A 24,786-nucleotide genomic window follows, 5' to 3' on the forward strand; every position below is an offset into this window, starting at 1 on the left:
CATCTGGAAATTAGCCCTCCCCACAAAAACTGACACCAGATCCAGAGGCACACAGAACGCCAACACCAATCAACCACACCAGACCCAAACCCAGACCCTCTCCACAGATGAATTACAGACACCATCCAGTAGCCAATCCATGGTGGCACCTCCGGATGCTGCACCCCCCTGCAATCCCTACACAGATCTGGCTGACACAAGCCACAAAACCACAGCTCGCCCCTATACACGAAGCCAAGCCAGAGCACAACTAAGTACAGTACAGCCATCTTCTCAGGAAAACTCTTCACAAAGTTCAAGAGGTCAAGACACAAAGACTTTAACAACTAATCCACACCTAATGACCCACCTAAGTGGTACTCAGGATATCACTCAAGAAATCACTCAAGATATCTCTCAAGTAATTAAGGAACAAAAGAAGAAAAGGCACACTAGCCTGGGAACTTCCTCTCTGCCCAGAACATTGGAGGCTATACACCACACCCCCTCTACAGTATTTATAGGAACTCAAACACTGAGATCCTGCTCTGTTCCAGTAACAAGAAGCCGAAAGCACCAGCCTGAAGATGACGAGTGAGACCTCGTCGAAACGTCGCCTAGACACCCCAACTTTTACACGGGAAGACACCCGAGGACACCAAAACCTGCATATATATATATATATATATATATATATATATGAAAAGAAAAATGAGAATCCTGTAGAAATCCAGAAGCATGATGCACAACAAGTACTGCTGTCTAGCTAGTTTGAGATGAATAAAATTATACATAAATGTAAAATAAATAGATAGAAGAAGAAGAAGAGTTTGTATTTGATATCCCACCTTTCACTCCCTTTAAGGAGTCTCAAAGCGACTAGCATTCTCCTTTCCCTTCCTCCCCCACAGCAAACACTCTGTGAGGTGAGTGGGGCTGAGAGACTTCAAAGAAGTGTGACTGGCCCAAGGTCACCCAGCAGCTGCATGTGGAGGAGTGGAGACGCGAACCCGGTTCACCAGATTATGAGTCCACCACTCTTAACCACTACACCACACTGGCTCTCAAATAGCAAATACAAAGACAAAACCTTCCTTATGCAGCACGCTACTACTTCAAAGTCACCCTCAGTTTGAACAATGAATTAGTCCGGAATTTGAATGAAAAGAAATAATTTTCTACTGCTCTTCAATGGAACTTTAATTCTTCTGAAAGTGTTTTAATGAGCTTCATAAACAACCTTCTTGGCAGAAAGTTATGTGGATTTTTTTTAAAAAATAAAGCCCAATCTTCATAAAAATAATTAACTCTATGCAAATAATGTACCAAATGCACATACAAACTATACTTCAAAAGTTCTTTTCTGTTACTATGGAAACTTCTGAAGTCATTAGTTTTACAACTGTGCAGCAGTTCCTTTGTCCACTCAAGACTAACAGATAGCTGGGCTTGGAATCTTGTACTGAAGGCTCATAGGAACTCCAGGAAAGCCTCCATTTGCTCAGGCACTTTAAAGTTTTAGCACCTAGTTTAATCTGTTGTTGTCTAACTGCCTTTATTGCTCTCATTTATGATGACGCTGTTTTATTATTAATTATTATATTTTGATTTGGCTGTTTCTTATCTACGCTCTTATGCCACCCTGATATCTTTGATGATGGACGGTTTACTATTAATTTATGAAAGCCATCTTTAATAAACCAAGTATCTTGATGTATTTGTAGCTGGCTTTTGTAGGAAGCCGTAAGGTTTTTCTTTTCTTTTCCTGCATATGTTACCTGTGTAATGTTGCTCTCCCGGAACTGTTTTATAATCCTTGAGAAATGAGGCCTCAACACAACCAATAACCAATCACGACCCTTTAGGAATTTCTGTCCCTTCTAAGAAGTCCTCAAATTCCACTAAAAGGGGGAAAGAAAAATATTTTCTAGACTAGGGAAAGGATAGCGCTGAAGAGAGGCTTTCTGCGGAAATGCCCTATCTAACCTCTCTCTCTTTCCCTTCACAACAAGAGCAATGACATCATCTGACAGAGCAGTATTTGCCTGTGATGCAAACTTGGAGGATAGGTCTGGCCTTGCACATGTCCCCTTTGTTAAGCAAGCTAGGCTCCAACAGTGACTGGTAGGCTTGGGCGATATAGCGATATATAGTCCAAAACCGGTTTGAAGTTCATATTGTGATATCGTTTTCATAATTTCTGACCTGGCAATATGTGTTGAATCATGGTCCGTGTGCGTGTGTGTGTTACGCATAAATCACAATGTGGGAAAAACCGTGAAGCCAACCAATGAATCTCTCTATTCCTGCAGCCTCTGTTAATTCTTTTTTTTTTTTAAAAAAATAATTTTTATTAGTTTTACATAAGGTTGTACACAATGAACATAACCATTCCAAAAATAAAAAAGAGTTTCTTTCGAACCTTCAGACCTCCTTTGCTCCCTCCATGGGTTCCATTTATAAATATTATTCCTGCATCTCTTACTGCAGGGATGTCCAACCGGTAGATCCCAGCTGATCGTGTGATCCTGTGGGACTGCACCCCCCCCAAAAAAGCTCTGTCTTCCCAAAAGAAGCTCAACAACTTTGGTCAATCCAATGGGTGGATCACTGCCAGTGTTTTTATAGTGTGGGAGTAGATAACAGTTTGTTGGAAGTTGGACATTCCTGTACTGTAATCCATTATATAATAACGGTAACCAAACGGTAACCAAAGTTCAAGTGTTGTTGTATGACAACAACTACAACAGCCTCTGCTAATTCAGCCTGCTCAGCTCTCCCTGCCTCATGCAGTGGCCAATGAATCCCTAGAGCAGAGGCCGGCAAAAATATTGATGCAGGGAAAACCGTGAAGCCAGCCAACGCCTCTACATAGCTCCATCCTTATTTCAGACATTGTGATATATCGGTATATCACAATGTTTAGCTGGTGATATATCATTATGTTGGAAACCAGATATCGCCCAGCCCTACTGACTGACTGTGAACTTCCTGGATGAGCAGGGATGTCAAATAAGGCCTCCCTAGCCAAAGTCTAACATGTTAATCACTACACAACGCTCTCAAAGTTCATTATTCAGAAACTGCGAGGGATAGCTATATAACAGGGGGTGTGGGCTCCTGTGCTTCAGATTTCACCACTGGACCAGATTGAGGAGCAATGTGGACTGAGTTTCCTTTTACACTTTGATGGCTATTGAATAATTGGTGTCTATTGAACACAAGGGATTGTAGAACAGGTAAAATAAAAGACATGATGAAGCCATGAAGTCTGTCCTATCCAGTGATGAGGAACAAGATGCTCTGAGAGGAGGGAATATATAACTACAGAATAGAAAAAAGAACATGGAGAAAATATTTGGGACAGTAAGGGCCGAGTTTAAAGTTTGTGAAAGGAAAGAAAAGTGGTTGGTTCAGACACAGCTGAGCAGCAGTGATATGCTTAATTCCTGCTGCCTTCTATTGTTTTGTTGATTAATATCATGCCTATACCTCAAGTCTCCTTCAATAATTATAATAGTTGGTATTATTAGATAAGGTTGTCCCATGTGGTGGCTTGGAGACCACTGTGGTTCTTATTTCTTGTCGTAAGCAACTGAGATGTGAAAAAGCAGCAAGAATATCAAGCCACATAGCGGAAAAAGAACTGACCCTCAAATTAAGATTGATTTTTTTCACCTCCACATTTATAGTTTTGTTTTGAATTCTTTCAAGAAGAACAATTTCTAATTATTAAGGTGAGAGTCGGGGAGGGGGAAGGAACAAAAGAAAAGCTCAGCGGAGAGAAGATCATAACAGCACGAATGTCTGATTTCAGTATATAGATGACTTTCACGTGCTTAAGAAGAAAATAGCTATCTGCAATGAGGTTGCATTGCACAATCTATAATAAGGAGCCTCTCTTTAATTAAATTTAACTTGGGATTACTGGGTCGCGGTCAATATTGTACTGCAGGCTTTTGCTTGAGCAATGGAACTTCCACCTCCTCTCTCCCTAGAGCAGGCATAGGAAAACTCGGCCCTCCAGATGTTTTGGGACTACAACTCCCATCATCCCTAGCTAACAGGACCAGTGGAGGGATGATGGGAATAGTAGTCCCCAAACACCTGGAGGGCTGAGTTTGCCTATGCCTGCCCTAGAGTATCTCTCACCAGGTATAACCTCAGAATCTGTTCCAGTGGGTTGGAGAGATGGCTGCAGCTGATTTTCAGGGTGTGCAGGGAGAGAAAATCAAAATTGCCTGAGTGGAATTCAGCACACGCACTGCTGGATGCAACCCAGCGGCTGTTTTGTTTCCCCCCCAGCCCAAACTCCATTCCGGCACCTCTCAGGTGGGCGCCATTGTCGTTCTAAGAGAATGAAGGAGGTGTTCTAGAAGAACAGCGGTGATGCAACCCATTATTCCGGATACAAGCATATCCTGGAGAGAAAACAGTAAAGACCTGATGAAGAGAGCACAGCAGAGGTTACATTTTCTGAGACTCCTCCAGAAAAATAATCTCTCAAAGGACCTGTTGATGACATTTTACCATTGTACTGTTGAGAGTATATTGACTTATGGTCTCTGTGTGTGGTTTGGGAGCTGCACGGTCAGGGAAAAAACAATGCTGTCCAGGGTTGTAAAGACTGCGGAGAGAATAACTGGGTGCACTCTTCCCACCTTGGATCAAATCTATGTTTCCAGGTGTCATAAGAAAGCTGCAGAGATAGCGCAGGATAGTGCGCACCCTGGAAATGATCTCTTTCAGCTTCTGCCTTCTGGAAGAAGGTACAGGGTTATAAAGACTAGGACTAGCCGCCTGAGAAACAGTTTTTATCCAAATGCAATTTTGGTTCTAAACGCAGTGTAAGGTAGTCTCTGTGGGAGTATATTGTATTTAATTATGGGGTACCAGAGTTTTTAGGGGGTTAACTAGGCTGGGATAGCTGGGATAGCAGGCTTGTTGGTTTTGAATGTCTGATGTAGATTTTTTTCAATTTCATTGTTCTGTATGGGACAATGACAATAAAGATTATTGTATCGTATCGTATATGAATTTATAAAGGTGAACTGGGAAAAGGGCAGACATGGGGAATGGCCCACATTCCACTAACTGCAAAGGGAGTCAGAAACAACCCTCTGATGATTATAGGCTTGTAGCATGGCGGTGGGCTTTTTCAACATTGTGGAGGACATTCCCGGCTGAAATATGAGGGGCCCCATTGGTATTCCAATGGCTTTTGAAGACAAGCCTCTTTAGATGTTCTTCTCATTTCCTGACTTGAAACTCCTGTCTGGTTTTTATCACAGTTTTAATGTTTCAAAATGGCTGAGCTGCTTTAATGGTCCTGTTTTATTATATACTCTGTGGATATTTATTGTGATGTTTACGCGGAATTGCTTATTGTGTATTTTAATGTGTTTGCTTGTCTCTTGTTGCTGGTTTTATACTTGTGAAACACGTGGAAGTCAGCCTGGCACTTAAGCGATATATAAATTAATATAACAACAGCAGTAATAGAAGTAGAAGCAGCAGAATACTGTCTCCGGGTACTTCTTGCTTTTAGGCCTAGCATACAGAATTGCTCCATCTATGTGTGGAAGTAGGATTCTAAACACAGCTCAGTCTGCTGAATGCAAACCTGTGTGAAGTAACAGACCCTCCAAGCACCCCTATTTTGCAGGAATAGACCCCAATTGACAGAAGCTGACCCAGTTTCTGATCTGATCCTGGTATGTCCCATTTGTCCTTATGATGTCCTGTTTTCATCAGATAAATGTACGGTATGTGACCCCTCAGCCAAGGAGATAAATAACTATACAAATGAAAACCACCCAGAAGGTTTTTTAAAAAGGTTTAATGCTTTGTTATGTTTTTATATTTGTTGGAAGCAGCCCAGCGTGGCTGGGGCAACCCAGTCAGATGGGTGGGGTAATAATAATAATAATAATAGAATTGGATGCTCTTATTTCCATTGGAGAAATGTTGGAGGGTATGGAATAAACATCACTATATCCAAAGTGACAGAGTGGCCTTGGTTGCTGACTTTCAGGTACACATAGGTATGCAGACAAGGGAAGTGTTCTGTTAAGTACCAAGGTCACAAACCACATAGGGCTTGATAAATCAAAAATACCAGAAACAAATCAGAAGCCAGTGCCAGTGATAAAGGACTGACATCATGGGTTCATAGTAAAAGGCTTAACAAGAGTTAAGAATAGGATGGAAACAAGAATCTTAGAAGGAGCAGAAATACAGATGAGGCTCAAATGCTGTCTGGGACCAAGTAGTTTGTAAATCGAAGCTATTTACCCTATTTTTCCGTGTATAAGACTAGTCTCCCCCCCCCAAAAAAATTAGGGGCGTCTTATACACAGATACATCTCCCCCCATTTTCTTAAATCAGAGTTCCCCAAATTAGGGGGTGTCTTATACATGGGGTGTCTTATAGACGGAAAAATATGGGTATTTGTTTATTTTTTACTTTCTTTAACATTCCTCTGATGTTTCATCCAAGCAGGAACTTCCAAATTTGCCTTAAAAACACCTTTAGGCAAAATTTGGTGGCAATTCTAGTTTTCTGTGCGTATTTTCTGATAGTCCTCTAAAATAGTGTAAGACTGTGTTGCTCAGCCTTGAGGTGTGTTAAATGCTACTCAAACTGCAGTGTTAATTATTTTTCTTGTAGTTTGCTGCTTCTTTTTGGCTCACTACTATATCACAGTGCAGCAGACAAATAATAATATTAAAGAACATGAGGGCTCATGAGTGGAAATAGTATCAAAACAAGCAAGAAAAACTGGAAGATACCCTCTCATATACTGAATAGGGATGGAGGGAAACTGTTGTGAATTTTTTAATTTTTTTTTTTTGCAATAATCTTTGGAACTGCACATCCATTGCCATGCAAATGGAAGACAAGGGCAAACGTGCACAAACGACTTTTTAAAAATCTAGGATAAAGTGCTGCGGCTTGCTTTTTTCTGTTAGGCCCATGAATTTCAGTATGTCTGCTCTGAGTAAAACTTAAAGTTGACTACCACCCGATCATAAATGGAGTTTACAGGTTTCAGATTCAAGAAGCCATGAATTTAATTTAATTTACTGACCCCCATCAGTCACTTGGTGGGGCCAGTTAGCTAAATCCAGCCCCGTGATATTATAGAGTCCTGTATATACAGATTGGAGCGTCCTGCAGCCAATCAGAAGCTGTGGAAGCCGTGCTGAACATTCGGCTTCTGAAAATTGTTCGGAAACCGGAACACTCATTTCCGGGTTTCGATCGTTCGGGTGCCAATTTGTTCTGGAGCCAAGGCATTTGAGATCCAAGGTACGACTGTATGTTATATAGCCCATGCCTTCAAAAACTTCATTTTAAACTGACAAATTTGTAAGTTGTGCATAGGTAAAGGTAAAGGGACCCTTGACTATTAGGTCCAATCGTGGCCGACTCTGGGGTTGCGGCGCTCATCTCGCTTTATTGGCCGAGGGAGCCGGCGTACAGCTTCTGGGTCATGTGACCAGCATGACTAAGCTGCTTCTGGCAAACCAGAGCAGCGCACGGAAATGCCGTTTATCTTCCCGCTGGAGCGGTACCTATTTATCTACTTGCACTTTGACGTGCTTTCGAACTGCTAGGTTGGCAGGAGGAGGGACTGAGCAACGGGAGCTCACCCCGTTGCGGGGATTCGAACTGCTGACCTTCTGATCGGCAAGTCCTAGGCTCTGTGGTTTAACCCACAGCTCCACAGTTGCGCATACTGCTACACAAAAATGAGAGTCCTGTTTCATTCAATCAATACTTGATGTCTACGCTGATCTTAGTGCAGCAAACTCTTCCATGCAGTTCTAATAAAGCGTAACCCTAGGAAAATCAACACCTTCTATGGAAGAACTAGCTAATAATTTACAGTCGTAAATTGATACATTTTGAAAATAACACAGTTTTTTATTTATAGCTTTAAAAGCACTATCTTGCTTTAATCATTACGACAATCATGTTGTAGGTCAGAATTATTACCCCCACAAATTACAAGAAAGTGCCCTTTCTAAGGCAATATTCAAACCATGGATTTGCTGATTTATACGTCACTCCATGAGCTCTCTACAACACCTTCACTTTGGTGAAAGAGGAACCTGTTGAATTTCTGCCTGTCTAGCTGTCCTTAAAGACACATACACAGTTTCAGAAACGGTATGGCAGCCCTGTGCTAATTATGCTTTACTTGCAAGTACCCTTCAAAGACGGGACGCGGGTGACGCTGTGGGTTAAACCACAGAGCCTAGGACTTGCTGATCAGAAGGTTGGTGGTTCAAATCCCTGCAACGGAGTGAGCTCCCATTGCTCGGTCCCTGCTCCTGCCAACCTAGCAGTTCGAAAGCACGTCAAAGTACAAGTAGATAAATAGGTACTGCTCCAGTGGGAAGGTAAACAGCGTTTCCGCGCGCTGCTCTGGTTCGCCAGAAGCGGCTTAGTCATGCTGGGCACATGACCCAGAAGTTGTACACCGACTCCCTCGGCCAATAAAGCGAGATGAGTGCCGTGACCCCAGAGTCGGCCACGACCGGACCTAATGGTCAGGGGTCCCTTTACCCTTTACCTTTATCCTTAAAAGACAAAGGCTCTTTCCCCTGAGTCCTCCTCTTCTAATTGGGTGGCACTGGCAATGTTTCCAAGGATGCCATGGGAATATCTGCTGTTTTCATGCCATTGTTTTTTCTTTTTGCATTTTCTGACTCACCATCAATCCTGGGCTAAGCGTGCATAGGATTTAGGGGCAGGCCTGCTTGCATAGTGACAGTGTACAGTGGTAGCTTGGCTTACAACCATAATCCGTTCCAGAGGTCTGTTTGTAAACCAAAACAGGTTGCAACCCAAGGCATGCTTTCGCCAATGGGGCCTCCCCCCAAAAATTGTTCATAATCCAAAAAAAGAAGAAGGTTGTAATCCAAAACAAGGCTGCAAACCGGGACACACATTTCAAAGTTTGATGTGTTTGTAATCCAAAACGTATGCAAACCAAGATGTATGCAAACCAAGGTGCCACTGTATCTCCCCACACCCCACAATTGGAGTAAAGGATTGCTCGGCCCAGCCTTCATCTGCACTGAAAAGTGGCACAGAGTCACACCTGTGTGGTCTAGTGATTAAGAGCGGTAGACTCGTAATCTGGTGAACCGGGTTCGTGTCTCCGCTCCTCCACATGCAGCTGCTTGGTGACCTTGGGCTAGTCACACTTCTTTGAAGTCTCTCAGCCCCACTCACCTCACAGTGTTTGTTGTGGGGGAGGAAGGGAAAGGAGAATGTTAGCTGCTTTCAGACTCATTCAGGTAGTGATAAAGCGGGATATCAAGTCCAAATCCAAATCCAAACTGATACTTCACATGTGTTGATGACTGTGTGCATTCTATCTCTGAGACTAAACAGCAGCATAATCCCAAGGCTCAAGGTCACTCTAGACACGACCTTCTTCTTTTTCAGCGGCCCCCCAATAAACAATCAAAATTATGATCACATTTCCCGGCAGGCTTGGAAAAACCCATTAATTCTAGTGCTGAATCCCAGCCCCGGCAGTCACTGCCAACAATTTGCTTCTTTTTTTGGGTGCGTGAGTGTTTTCGTGCCCAGAATGCCACGCTGTATTCCCTTTGTTCCCCACCGCACACGAGCCTAATGTAATTTGATAATTGCGACACGGTAGGACATTGCGGAGACATGGGTTTGATTAAAAAATTAATTTCAATACACAAGGATGCTGCCTCCCTTGGAATGGTTATGAAAGGCTAATCAAGGAGAAGCGAACCAGAAGACTGGCATTTCCTGGTATGTGGTTACACCTGCCACCCACTCTCTCCTCCCAGTATCGCAGATCGACAGCATGATGGAGCGAAGAAACTTTGACAGAAGAGGCACGCACAGCCCATCGGAAACCGAAAGTAAGTTTAGCCGCCTCGCAAACAGAACCCCCGTTGTTAATTCTGTCGCAAGCCACAAAGACTGATGGGCTGGAAAGATCTTTTAAATGTAATAATATGTATCTGGATGAAGCCTGGGCCTTAAACAACAACAACACGCACACTGATGTGATTAAACGGAACAGGTGTAAGATGCAGAAGGCAGGGGAAGATATTTTGTGTTTTGGATGTGTTTCTATCCCGCCCCCCCCCCAAAAAAAATCTCAAAAGCCAGCTCTCATCTGTTGCACTCACTCTCTTTTAGTCAACATTAATCTGCACAGATGGCAAAACATCCTAATCTCTGCTGCCAGCTGCAGAGGGGGAATTTTTTTAATGAAATGGGAATTTGAAGGTTTATATAGAAAGCACTAGAATCTCTATTAATTCCCCCCTCCTCCTGATGCCCAAATTACGTTATTTGGCAGGTACTGTGGTGTGTGGACAATTAGTAGCGTCCACAAAACCCAGCGTCAGTTACCATATGGCTTTGCTGCCATTAAACTTTGGCCTTGGTAACAAGGAGAATTCAGCGGTCCAAGCTGCCCGATAAAAATACATCCCACCGTGATTGTGAACAATTTCAGCCACCCATAAATAATCCCTTACGTCCAAGTAGTCTGATTCTGTGGTTAGGCTTTGTGGCACGTTAGAGCAATGACCACTGGACAGAATGTAAAAATAAATAAATCTTTCTTCAGCATGAACCTGAACTGAAACCAGGTTTCCTCTGGTCTCCATCCAGGGCTTTTTTTTTTCTTACAGCAGGAACTCACTGGAACTCAGTTCCAGCATGTCTCAGGTGGGCACCATTGCCATTACAGTGGTAAGGTAAAGGTGAAGGGACCCCTGACCATTAGGTACAGTTGTGACCAACTCTGGGGTTGCAGCGCTCACCTCACTTTATTGGCCGAGGGAGCCTGCGTTCAGCTTCCGGGTCATGTGGCCAGCATGACCAAGCTGCTTCTGGCGAACCAGAGCAGCGCACGGAAACACCGTTTACCTTCCCGCTGGAGCGGTACCTATTTATCTACTTGCACTTTGATGTGCTTTCGAACTGCTAGGTTGGCAGGAGCAGGGACCGAGCAACGGGAGCTCACCCCGTTACGGGGATTCGAACCGCCAACCTTCTGATCAGCAAGTCCTAGGCTCTGTGGTTTAACCCACAGCACCACCCCCGTCCCTCCACAGTGCCACCCGCATCCCTATTTCAGTGGTACCTCAGGTTAAGTACTTAATTCGTTCCAGAGGTCTGTACTTAACCTGAAACTGTTCTTAACCTGAAGCACCACTTTAGCTAATGGGGCCTCCTGCTGCTGCCGCGCCGCTGGAGCACGATTTCTGTTCTCATCCTAAAGCAAAGTTCTTAATCTTAAGCACTATTTCTGGGTTAGCAGAGTCTGTAACCTGAAGCGTATGTAACCTGAAGCGTAAGTAACCTGAGGTACCACTGTATAAGAGAACAAGGGAGGTTTATGGTGAGTTCTGGCACCTCTTTTCTGGGAAAATAACACTGTCTCTAACCAAAGGTTCTGGATCCCAAATCAGCAATGATAAGCTGAACCTGGCACATTCACCCATTCTTATTTGGAACATATGGAGAATGTTTTCCCCTCACTAATGAAAGCTGGTTAATGCATCAGCTGGACCCAACAGTCTTACCACAACAGAGAATGGAGCCACCAGCAGGCTAGGTTCATACAGATACATTGTTTCTGTGAATTGGGCCCTCCATGTAGGACATCAATATGGAGTCACCCTAATTCCCATAATCCTGATGGAAAAATAAAATAAAATAAATCACCACTATCATGGGGAAGGAGGTAAAAGGTAAAGGTAAAGGACCCCTGACAGTTAAGTCGAGTCGCGAACAAGTCTGGGGTTGTGGTGCTCATCTCGCTTTACTGGCCGAGGGAGCCGACATTTGTCCACAGACAGTTTTTCCAGGTCACGTGGCCAGCATGACTAAGCCGCTTCTGGTGAAACCAGAGAAGCGCACAGAAACACTGTTTACTTTCCCGCCAGAGTGGTACCTATTTATCTACTTGCACTTTGATGTGCTTTCTAACTGCTAGGTTGGCAGGAGCTGGGACAGAGCAACGGGAGCTCAGCCTGTCGCAGAGATTCGAACCTCCAACCTTCCAATTGGCAAGCCCTAGGCTCAGTGGTTTAGATGCATATAAATCTATATAATCTATCTATCTATCTGTCATATCTCTCTCTCTCTCTCTCTCTCTCTCTCTCTCTCTCTCTCTCTCTCTCTCATCCACCTACATACCCACCCACCCTATGAGACAGTTTCACATTACTGGCACCTCCATGTAAAACTTTCTCAAGGCTGCTGGTGGCCCTATAGTTTTTTAAGAGATCCTAAGGGGGGGGGGGTTGTCTTATTCATGAACCATCCTTGAGTAACCACAGACATCTGGGATTAGAACATGAGGCTTTCAGGTCAGTGTGACAACACTCCTTGTTTAGAAATTAACCACTTCTGCTACCTTTTAAAAGCCAAGGAACCCTGCTTTCCAGGAGCCTATGAAAAAGCAACCTGTTTGCCAACTGCACTAAGAAGCTGATGCCTCAACCTCTTTCAGCAAAGTGTTTTTTCAAAACTATTACAGCCACCATGCGGGATAACGCAGAAAAACAGCTCCAAATGGATGCTATTGTCCTCCATCAAGAGAAAAGTGAGGCAGGAGATCCTCAGACATTGGGATGGTTACACCACAAGTACTCTTACTACCAATATTGCAGTTGTAAAGTTAACACACTTTCTTTCCTTTTACTGTGACTGGATCACTCTTGGGATTGCCAATGGATGGATTTGCCTAGAACAGAAGAGAAGGGCTGGCACAGTTTTACATGTTGTATATACTTGCTATGAAATATTTTGAGCTGGATTCCTTGGCTGGTCTGGGAATTTGTTCTCCTGTGTTTATGGCATAACATATGTTCCACGTTCTGTAATGATAGTGAGCCATTATGCAAAAGCTGGCGACTGTTTCCATGACTGAAGAAATGATGGCTGAACTCCAGAAGGTGCTCAGAAAAAGGGGACTTCCTTTACATTTCACACTGCCCCATTAGGCATAATTCATTTTAGCCGTGTTGCCATTATTTCCCTTCTGGCTGATCATCAGTAATAACGGATTTTGGTGCCTAATCGGCTAGTGGCTGGGTGCATAATGGCACGGCTATTCACAACCATCCATTAAGACTGAGCCGCAAGAAGCTCAGCAACAATTTTGCATGAACAGGGATAGGACTGCTTGGCACCATTGCTGTGGCACTTCACAATCACATCACCCTGCTTTTCGGATATATAAAAGCTCCAGCTGTTGATAGGCCAATGAAGTTCTTGCAGACATCTAAGGGCCAACCCAAACCCACTGGAACAGCATGACGGTATGTATACAACACTTCTTGGATTGCACCACTTCAGACAGCAGATGGGGCATCATATATGATTGGTTCCTTGAAGGAAGAAGAAGACTAAGCTAAAAACCTTTTCCTAACCCACCAGCTTTCTGGACTCCCGGGGGTGCAGCAATAAGACTGTTAGCACATTCACAAAACTAAGCAGGGTCTAGTTTCAAATTGGATGGGGGAACCACAGGTTGAGATTTCCTATATTGCTGGGGATTGGACTTGATGACCCCTTCCAACTCTAGTTCTATGATGCTATGATTCCATGTGCAGGGAAAAAAAAGAAATGGACCACCACCAGCAGTCTTAAAGCAGTCCAGTCCGGTTGTTCCATGTACATTTTCTACACATTTTATTTGGCACTAAGGAACTTGTGGTTGGTGGCGTTTGAATTCTTCCCTTGCTTTCCCCCCTTCTATCCTTTGCTATGCTCTTTACTTGACCCACTGGGTGATTGTCCCCATGATGATAATATTAGGATGTAGGTGTAGCTGATTAAAGCTGTTAACTTTCAAATTTATTTATGAATTCATTTATACCTACATTGGCTCTCCTGAATAAGTATTAATGGGAAGCTGTTTATTAGCATAGCTGATTGCTGGAACATTTACCTAATGATTAAAGAGAGTTCTGAAAAATTATGTTTCCACTGTGTTGCCTTGTGACAGCAAGCACAGTTTCCCTACCAAATTGCTCACCAGTACAAAGCGGCGGCGGCGGCGGCGGCGGCGGCGGCGGGGAGAGATAGAATAATACAAGAACCTCATTTTCATTTAAATTCGGGGAAAACGAATCTAAGGTAAGCCAACGGGGATAGCCTACAAGAGTAAAATAAAGCAGTAATTACAGTTTTAATATCACTCCCGCTCATTATAATCAACGGGAACTTTGCCATTTCCTGTTAGGTACAGAATCAGCAAAGACCCACAGGAGTGATTTTCTGTGGCAAGTGAGCCACTGACTCAAGTACTCTAGCCATTAAAAACCCAACATCTGAAGAAGAGAGAACACACACACAATAACTTTTAAAATCTTTTAACATTCCATAAGCGGCAAGAGGCAACTTTAATCAGATAAATTCTACTGCAAAACAAATGTAAAAATATCGTTTCTGTTTAAAAGGTGCTTTGTTATGTGTATGCAAACTACTTTGTATGTAATAGATCAATAAACAATCTTGAAGGGTACGGTTGTCCCCCCTATTGCTACGGATGAAAGACAGTTTTCCAAAGACCAGCTAGTGGCCAAGGTGACATTTGAACTATAGTGCAGCACAATTCTTTGCCTCCCAAATTCAGTGGGGTTTATTCCCAAATAAATGTGCACAGTTTACAATGCACACCCAGGATTACAATACACTCCCTGACCAGTAATAATCATTGCAACAGATTTATAGTACTTTGCCCCTCCTATTAGTTAATATTAAACTTATGAGAGGTTCATTTTATTCAAGCGTTCCTCTCTCTAGTGGATTATGGGAAGCACCCAGTGGTATAACATTTATCCTGCCACAACCATTTAGTTTTAATAATATGGCAGCATCAGGCAGACCTAGATGATTCGCTAGACTCTATAACCTTTCCCAAAAGGAATTATAGATCACATTAATCTTGCTCACGCACACACACACACAAAAAAACCATTGCAAGAAACCCTCCACATATTCAATGAATACTGACTGGCCACACCCCAATATGAAAGGTACAGTGGTACCTCAGGTTAAGTACATAATTCGTTCCGGAGGTCTGTTCTTAACCTGAAACTGTTCTTAACCTGAAGCACCACTTTAGCTAATGGGGCCTCCTGCTGCTGCCGCGCCGCCGGAGCACGATTTCTGTTCTCATCCTGAAGCAAAGTTCTTAACCTGAAGCACTATTTCTGGGTTAGCGGAGTCTGTAACCTGAAGCGTATGTAACCCGAGGTAACACTGTATTGCTAACTGACACAGTTCTGCTTCCTGCCACAAGTCTGATAAAAGTACGAAAGGTTTCTGACAGTTTCCCCTCCCTTGCTCTAGTTACTCAGGAATGAAATCTATCTTCCTATAGCAAAATTCATTGTTGTCCACTCAGCTGAGGAACCCCTCTGTCTGTTTGACCAAAAGTGTCTTGGCACAACTCTGTGCAGGTTCTGTGCAGAGAGTAAGTTCAAGAAACAGAACCACAAGGAGCTAAAGATGGAGAACAAACCGCCCGAAAGGCTACCGGAATAAATGGTGCATCAGCAAATCTGTCAGGAGTGGTAATATCCTTTGAACGGCATCAACAATTAAAGACACCTTCTCGGTGCATGCCGTACTCCCAGAGCAGCCATTAGTGGTGCCAAGAATAACAACAAAGACAAGCACCTCAGCAGTGTCACAGCTATTTAACATCAACTAAAAACAACAACAAAGCCAAGCCAAAATCACTTCACCGTCTTGTTGGGTTCTCTACAAGTGTCAATCAAAGCAGGGGGAAAGAAGGGAGGGAAATGCACACAAAGGCACATAATGCCAGCATTGCGTACTAAAGGGTTGGCAATATATGGCCTACACACTTTTCAAGGCTGCAATTGCTCCCTTCAAATTTCCAACGGGAGGGGTAACAAAAGGTGGGATGAGCACGGGGGCCTCACTGACACTGGGGGAGGTCAGTGTAGGTGCCATTACTCTGGGATAGCTCGGTTGGTGGAGCATGACATCACCACAAAGCCGTGGGCTCGAGCCCCACATGGGGCAAAACATTCCTGCATTGCAAGTGGTTGGACTCATTTACCCCTCTGGTCCCTTCCAACGCTACAGTTCTATGATTCTAACCTGCAGGCACCATTTTTTGTGATACTAGCCCTACATACAGGAGACGACAACACTCCTACAACTATGAAACACTGCTGCTTTAGTGCTGTGACCAGTGCTATTTTTCAAGAAAAAGAGGGGCCGGAATTCCCTATGAATGCCTCCCTTGTTCTCTTAATAACGACAATGGCGCCCACCTGAGAGGTGCCAGAACTGAGCTCTGGCGAGTTCCAGCTGGAAAAAAGCTCTGGCTGTGACCAACTTTATTCTGTTGTGCATGCAGAACATCACAAGCTGTGTATACCTGGCAAAGTTTCTATACAGGAAACAGAGAGATGAACTATGACCTCCAGTGATCATGGAACCTCTGTATACTCTATCCCTTCCCTGCATGCAACTATTAGGAGAAACTTTATGTTTAGAAGGAATTATATTTTTTACCCATTTTTGGGGGGGAATATTCAGTCATACCTCATGTTACGTTTGCTTCAGGTTGTGCGTTTTCAGGTTGCGTCCCACGGCGACCCGGAAGTACCAGAAAGGCATGCTCACGCATGCGTGGACGCGCAAAAGGACATCACGCACATGCGCAGAAGTGGTGAATTGTGACCCGTGCGTGCGCAGACACCAGTTGCGTTCCTTTCAGGTTGTGAATGGGGCTCTGGAACGGATCCCATTTGCAACCAGAGGTACCACTGAGTGTCACTGCTTGTAGTTTAGAAATGCAATAAGCTATGATTGGGGGGAAATGCCTGACACCTATATCCTGGCAACATTCAGCATGTATCCTGCCAACTATTTTCATGGGCTGAGCCAGATAACAGGATTCACAACTGCATTTTTTTTTGGGGGGGGGGGGTTAGAGGTGCATAAGGACCTAACAGTAGAAAATAGCCAAAATAAAAGCACTTTTAAGTTCTGTTGATTCCAGGTGTTTGCATGTGTCGTGAATTTAGGACGGTTGTATAAATGATGACAGCCCCTGCATAAGAGGTTTGGATGCATATGCCTAAGTGTAAGTTCTGTGTTATTGTGTACGCTGTTGCATTTATGGAGCATACATATGAACATCCAGATTAGCAAATTCATCTCTATTTCAATTTTCGTAGACGGCCAATTAAAAATGGAAGCATCAGAAAAGTAACATCTGAAGCAGCTCTTATCCTCTCCAAAAGCAGATGGCCATACAAGATGGATAGTTCTTCTCTTACGGTAACAGCTACCCATACTGATAGCTATCAATCTGTGGGGAGGAATCAAATAAGAAACACCATGGCAAGTCAAAGCTTCTCTTTGGCACTCACAACAACTTCAGACCCTCCAAGTGTCCCTCTTTTCCATGGACAGACCTGGATTTACAGAAGCCGTCCTGGTTTCTGAACCGATCCTGGAATGTCCTGCTTTTCTTCGGACATTCCCTATTTAGGGAAGTTTTTAATGTTTGATGCATTACTGTATTTTAATATTTTGTTGGAGGCCGCCCAGAGTGGCTGGGGAAGCCCAGCTAGATGGGTGGGGTATATTATTATTATTATTATTATTATTATTATTATTATTATTATTATTTTCATCAGAGAAATGTTGGAGGCTATGCAGCTCCAACACTTCCAGATTATTCATCTTACACTCTGATTCTCCTTCAAGCCCCAGTATCCTCCTTTAGACAGACCCTTTGAAGTGGAATAGAAAAGGAGATGCTATAAGGAATAGCACAAGGCATGGAAATAACTCTTCATAGGAGAAGAACTGCAGGCGTGAGACAAAGGAAAAAACCCCTGAAACAACAGCTGCAAGGACCCTCTGCATCAATTTGAACAAGGGATTCCTATCCCTTTCATCCCGAGCAATTACACTGGAAAGTTTCTTTGATAAGTGAGACACCCGCTCCATTAAAAACAACAAAAAACAACAACACTTGATTCCATGAAGTCTGTGGGCCGGACTACACATTATATCAAATGTGTAGTATGAAGCACTGGCCTTCAAAACTGAGAGTGAGTAGGGGTTATCATTAGGACTGCAGCAAGTGAGGAAGCATGGCAAAATTTCTTTTTTCTCTAAGGTTAATTTTAAGGCTTCAGGGAATCGGCTTCCTCCCCTCTTTGGCAGTAGATAAGCAGAACAAAGGAAAAGGAGTCTTCTTGCCAGTTAGAAACTTTAATGATCACCGCGAGAGAACAAAGAATCCATTTCTAGGAATGAAGGTGCTCCCAATTAAGGGTTCCACCCACTTCATCCCTAGTCACCTATGTCACAAGGTAACCTGATCTCACAACCACTGTGCTTTGTCTGCTGCCACCATATCTGCTCTTCTTGACCTTAGGCTGAGCAGATGAACACTTTCAAGCGACAGTGAGTCTGTTAACACACTCTCTCCTAGTTCTCCTCCTCCTAGCTGTTCTCCATCCAGGACTTTCCAGCTTCTGCCTTCTGAACTATGTTCCTCTGCAAACCACTGTTCCAAATCTATACTGTCCTCTTGCTCCTGGGAAGATTCAGGGGGAGGCTCCCACCATTCCTCCTCAGTGCAGCTCTCCTCAGCACGGTCCCTGACAGGCATTGCCACATTGGGGAATGGTTTTTTTTGGGGGGGGGGAGGGTCACAGCTGGAGACAGAAAGGTTAAACCTCCCAACCCTGTGTATTGTGGTCCTGATGAAAACCTCTCTTCCCCTGTCCTCAGCATTGACGTTAAAAGATCAGGGGCCAGTGTCTTGCTCCATGTTCTCCACACCAACAGTACTGATCTAAGTAAACGGATTATCTATTTTCCTTACCTCCTTCAAGGACAAAGGTAGGAAAGGGCAGCCTCTCATTGAAGGTGTGGGATGGAGCATGGCCATTGTATCTGTATTTATTTAAAAAGCAATAAAGATTTGTTGAAAAGAAAAAGATCAGCAGGTGCTCACGGCAAATTTGACATTACCTGTTGTCTTGGCCAAACAACTGCATCCCTTTCTGGGCAACCTTCTGTGGGTCATGCGCCAGTGGTGAGCAGCATCAGAGGAAAAAGTTTGTGAGGCAATGAATGTTATCTTAAATGCTAGGTTAATTTCTACGTACGCTTGCACACCCCTATTTTTGTTCTGTGAACAGCTCTGAGACCTTTGGGTATAGGGTGGTATGTAAATTCAAATAATAATAATAATAATAATAATAATAATAATAATAATAATATCCTCTATGCAGGCAAGCAAGAGGCACTATCAGAGTTCAAGGACACATTCCAGCTAGGCCAGAAGTCTCAAGAAGGGTATGAAAAACATGACCTGAGGAGAATTCTGAGGGCCTGATAGAGGCCTGCATTTGGCCCTCAGGCCTGAGGTTCTTCCCACTTCTGTTGAGAATATCATAAAGCTTTTTGAAAGTCCAACTGCACAATGTCAACTGGATCATCCCATTGAATCTGATAGGAATGGATTATATAGGTGGAGAAGGTAGGGATAGCAGGATGAGTGGGACCTGAATAGGAATGGGGGGAGAAATTACAATTCAGTTCACATTTATTTTGCACTTTCCAGAACAATATGCAAACCGAAATACAGACATTTTCACAATTTACACTTCTCTGAATTTCGCAGCGGCCATGCAATGTGTGCAAAAATGTATATTCTAAGGTAAAGTGCACATACAAATGCATATATTTGGGGAAAATGACATACGGAAAATGCAGTACATTGTGGAAAATCTGCTTTGAAAAAGTGTGCCTGTCACGGCCATAGCTGTCAACCTTCCCTTTTTTTGCGGGAAATTCCCTTATTCCAGCGCTGTTTCCCACTGCTATCCCGGATTGTTAGATATCCCGTAGACTGTCCCCGGGACAGGTGAGGTTGCTGATCTCTTATTTTTGAGGCTGCTGATCCCTTATTTTCAAATCTGAAAGTTGACAGCTATGGTCAAGGCACCCCAGGGCACATACCATGATGAGGAAGCGAGCCAAAGCAGTCTCTCTCTCTGCCACCTGGTAAAAGTATTATTTACTCCTGGCTGTTTTCCATCAGCCTAAAACTTCTTCTGTGTGTCCTTGAGAGCCCTCAAGGTAGTATAGAACTTGGCACTTTAGACCTGGAGTGGTACGTTAAAGGAGACCACAAAAGTTTTATAAAACAAGATTAAAAGTTTACTGAAAGGATGAAGAAAAAGCTCTTAGGGGAAAACAACAGCAGCGTCGGAATGGTTACATGCACATAAAGCATTCTTCCCAACTGGAGCAAAAACACAGCCAAATAAATGTAGGTTAAATGCAATCCAGTTTTCCCTAGCTAGACACAGTCCTGAGAGCTAAGACATATGCCTGATTTGCCATATCTTGCACCCTTTAGCGGGCATGTGTTCCTTTATCTGTATCCTGAGACACGCCTTGATCCGTTCATCCATTTACCTGGTTCCCCAATTTACCCTCCGGCTGCATGACTCCCAAACACAGGGAAGCTAAATAGTCTCCCCCACCCCCATCTCTCAACAGCAAACACAGCCTAAGTGCAATCTGGATCTTTCTCAACGATTAACCAGATTTCAAGTTGATCTCCAGACCCAGCAAGTTTTAGTAAGTTAAGTCCATAGCATCCAAACTAGACCTAAATACAACCCATTTTTTCACAGCACATATTCGGCAAAACTCTACACACAAATGTGTGTGCTCGGATAAATTCACACTGACGCGCTGATGGATCATGGCAGCTTTTAAAAAAAGATATTTGCAAACTGATGTGGAAATGCAGAGAATTGACCTTCAGACGGAAAAGAGGAGGAACGGAAATGGACAGATTTGCCCATCGCTAGACTTGAAGCACCTTCACGTTTTTGGAGACACCAGCCACTCTGCCTCCTTTATTTAAGCTTAATCTTGTGATTTGGCAAGCAAGGCTTCTTGGGTAATGCTGAGATGTATTTAACAGTAAACAGCTTTTGTGTTTCTCAGCTTTGCTTCGCTGGCTTTAATCACTGGCAAAAGCTCTTTATTGCCATGTATACTCCCCCACTATGAACAATCTCCCTTAAGCACACCAGCCTTATGCCACATACAGGAAAGCAGAACACTCCAAACAGCACACAAGACACAGTTATATTGCCAGCACCCGTGCAACAAAGGCCATTCTTCCAGTGCAGACCACAAGATTCAATACCCATTTCTCATGGAACTAGAAGCACAAGCAATCCTAATGCAACGGGGTGTCATTCCAGAGACAGAGCTTTTGCATTCTCCAGGCCATCAAAACAAACAACATCGACTCACAAACGTGTACTGCCAAGCTCTATCGAATCAAGAGAGGAACGGCATCTTTGAATAATAAGGGAATCTGAAAGAAGCGGGGGACATTATCAGACAAACAGAATCTTTTTGCAAATGTTAGCTATGCATGTAGTTGAAAACAGCCAGAGAGAAATTGTGACAGCCTGTCTTCTGATGCTGGTGGGTTGCCAGGAACACGTCAGCAAGAGCGTTCCTGGATTTGCAAATGATTCCTTTTTGGTTTCGGGCAATCACTCCAGATGTTGCGTTTTAACCTCCAGTACCTAAGACCGGAATCCCATGTAAACTTCCATGGGAACAAGTGCCACTGAACTTGGTGGGATTTGTGTCCCAGAAGTAGCAAATGCAACAGCTGGGATGGCCTACGGAGCATGTGGACCATTTGTTCCACTTTGGCCCCATTCTGCACTTGCTGCCATGCTGTTCCCTTTGCTGTGCCCAGGACTTTGCTGTTGACATCACTAGCCAGAGGCTGCCTCCAAGCTGGCTGAGAACATGAGCCAACCGAGCCCTAATTCTGGGAGTAGGCTTTTATCTGCCAGTCTCAACACAAGTGGCAGTGCCCTCAGCAGCAGTGACACCAAAGAAAGGGGGGGGGGTGATGTAAGGCCATGGGTCCCCCTTCTAACATTGTTGCTGGGGTTGAATATTTATGGTGTAGTGTTCTGGTGACAATTACTGGAGGTGAGCTTCAGTGGTCTCTTCTTCTGCTGGTTTTGAAGGGGCTTTGTCTTATGCCTGGAAGGAGGATATGGGACTCCATTGTGGGGGGGGGGGAGTTGCGTGGCGAGCTCCCGCCCCCCACCAGGGAGAAATAAAGACACAGGACACCAAGTATTAAGGTTAATGGGCGAATTAGGCCACAACTTTCTTGATTTCAGGAATGAGAGGTATTGGCTTAGGCATTGGTCCTATCGACTAGCCGGCTCCAGCCCGATTGCATGAAGACTGGCATGGGTTAACACCACAAGGGGGAGTCCTGCTGAGGCACGTCAACTAGGAGCTCCCCCGGGTCACCGCTTGGGGGCGTGCCTTAGGCCCACACCTCCATGCCCCCCAGAATCCTTTATCGGACTACCCTTAGCTTTTGGGGGGAGGTGATGGCATTTCCTCCCCCCCACATCCTCTTAACCCTTCCTTACCAATGCCTAACCACCAATACCGAGGAGTTGTGATGAGTTGCTATGAGGTAGGTGAAAAACTGATTGGCTGAAATTGCCAATAGGGAAAAATTCCTACCAGGCCCCTTGCGGCGACCGACCGAAGTCTATAGCAAAGTCAGGAGCCTACCTAAAGGGAGGGAGGGTGGAACAAAACGTGATGGCTGGCGTGGCGAAAAGAGGTCAAGCTCTGGCCACGCCGGCCCTAAATAGGGCAGGCCACGCCCCCCAGCCACCTGATTGGCTGGCTGGGAAGGCGACGCAGCCGGGTTTCCCTTGGTGGAAGCAGCCCCCGTGCAGGTTCGGAAGTGGCTTTGTGGGGGCCCCAAACCATGTAGTCACTGGTAGTGAGAGGATGATAGGCCAGGTAAGGGGATCAAGGAACAAACAGTGGTCTGATCTTCATCTCACCAAGTCTGGTGGCTGTCCTATTAGTCAGTCTTCAAGTCTCTTGGTTGTTACTTATGAATGCTTCATTGGTATACAATGAGATCCACTTTAACCAAAATTAAATAGTGGATGTGGGCTGACCGATACCTAAGTAGAGTAAGGCTGAGCTAGTCTCTTCCTGCTAAATGCACCTGGATATTTGGTTCAGAACCAATAGACTTGAGAGCCAGGCTTTTTGAGGGTTTTGCTGAGATCTATGGGAAAACCATCTCTCTCCCTTTTCAGGCTCCCTGTCTGTTGATAATCCAGAATGTCTACATCTAGTTCAGGGCCAACAGGAAAGATGGGGAATTCTGCTGGTGTACCAACCCCACTCTCCCGCTGCTCAGCTTTCTCCCTATGTGAGCTGACGGAGGGGTTCTCAAACATAGTGTTGAAGAGCTCCCAGCTACTAGCTGTTTTCCTTTGGGGGTGTCAACATTCACATCAAGGCTGCCTTACCTGGAGTAACCCCCATGACTTCATGGGTACCATGAAAACCATGAGCTTGTCCCCAAATGCCTTCAAACCAGAGTACAGCAGGGCATGTGATTTTCTCAGCAAACAAATCATGGATGTGATTTTCTCAGCAAACAGACAACAACCTGAAACACTTTGCATTGCTTCCTTTGTTGTGGTGAGATCACTTCCTGGATGAGCGGTGTCCAACCTGCTCTTAATGGGTTCAGTCTGAAGGAGGAGGTTTGGAGCTTGTATGTTTTAAATGCCTTTAAATTGCCTTGAGACTGATTATTATTTGAATGGTAATGATAATGATGGTGCTAATAGGCAAAAATATATGGGACCAGGCTGTAAATGCTTCTAGATACCTTACAGATTTTTTGCTCCTTTGCTATCTCTAAGCCCGACAGGAATAATCCCTTTTGTCGATACTATCCATGTAACATACAGAGAAACCTTCTTGGTGGCAACTCTTCAACTGTGGGAATCAGACTATACATTACTCTTACAGCATGAGAAACAGTCTGGCTCTACCTTTGAAGGTTCCCTCTCGAGACACAGAAAACTAAAGGAGGTTGACACAAAGGGGAACTGCCAGCTAAAGCTCTATCCTTCAGTTGTTTATCTCCTGTTATCACTATTTCCCCACTGACACCACTTAAAAGTTCTGAACTGGCAGAGCTGGAGTGCTTTTCACGTGGCAAACATAAAGTTTAACCTGGTGAGTGAAGGTGTGCTGATCAGGTGGGAAATAATAATAATAATGATAATAATAATAATGATGATAATAATAATAATAATAATAATAATAATAATTTATTATTTATACCCCGCCCATCTGACTGGGTTTCCCCAGCCACTCTGGGTGGCTTCCAACAAAAGATTAAAAATACATTAAAAACTGCAAACGTAATGGCAACCCATGGAGTGGGTTCACACATAATCCACACTGACGCAGAAAAGCAGCTCCCGCAAAGCCATGTCTGCACGAAGTGAGCCTATGAAGTTGTTTAAGACTGCCTGCTCCTCTAAGTATAAAGCATTGTAGCAAAATGCACCGGAGCAAAGTGTTTTCAATATGAGGGGTAATAATAATAATAATAATAATAATAATAATAATAATACTACATTGGCTCCTAGATGGGGAGGGCTGTCACTAAATATTAGACCCAAAACTGACATATGGCAGTCCTGATAAGGGTCCAATTGCAAATGAATGGAACAGATACTTGAGAGCTGTTTTTTCAGAAAGAGGGAAACAAAACTTTGGGAGGAAATAATTTGGAGGAGTGGCATGGAAAGGGGTGTGTCAAATCTTTTCTTACATCATCAATCATCATCATCATCATCATTATCATCATCATT

The 24,786-nt window shown here is 43.9% G+C and overlaps 1 protein-coding gene and 1 long non-coding RNA gene across 3 annotated transcripts in view; one reads left to right on the top strand and one right to left on the bottom strand.

Annotated features, from left to right (window-relative positions):
* The window catches only part of LOC309335165, a 317,841-nt gene that overhangs the window by 172,520 nt on the left and 120,535 nt on the right, over positions 1-24,786 (top strand). The window contains exon 2 of the long non-coding RNA XR_014153414.1: positions 8,370-8,388. This is a non-coding gene — a long non-coding RNA (uncharacterized lncRNA). The remainder of the gene's footprint in view (positions 1-8,369; positions 8,389-24,786) is intronic.
* Positions 1-24,786, bottom strand: part of CA10 (carbonic anhydrase 10) — a 339,473-nt gene that overhangs the window by 151,690 nt on the left and 162,997 nt on the right. The window lies entirely within an intron of this gene.

The sequence above is a fragment of the Podarcis erhardii genome, assembly GCF_964252035.2.
Source record: "Podarcis erhardii genome assembly, chromosome: 2".
Classification (NCBI taxonomy): Eukaryota; Metazoa; Chordata; class Lepidosauria; order Squamata; family Lacertidae; genus Podarcis; species Podarcis erhardii.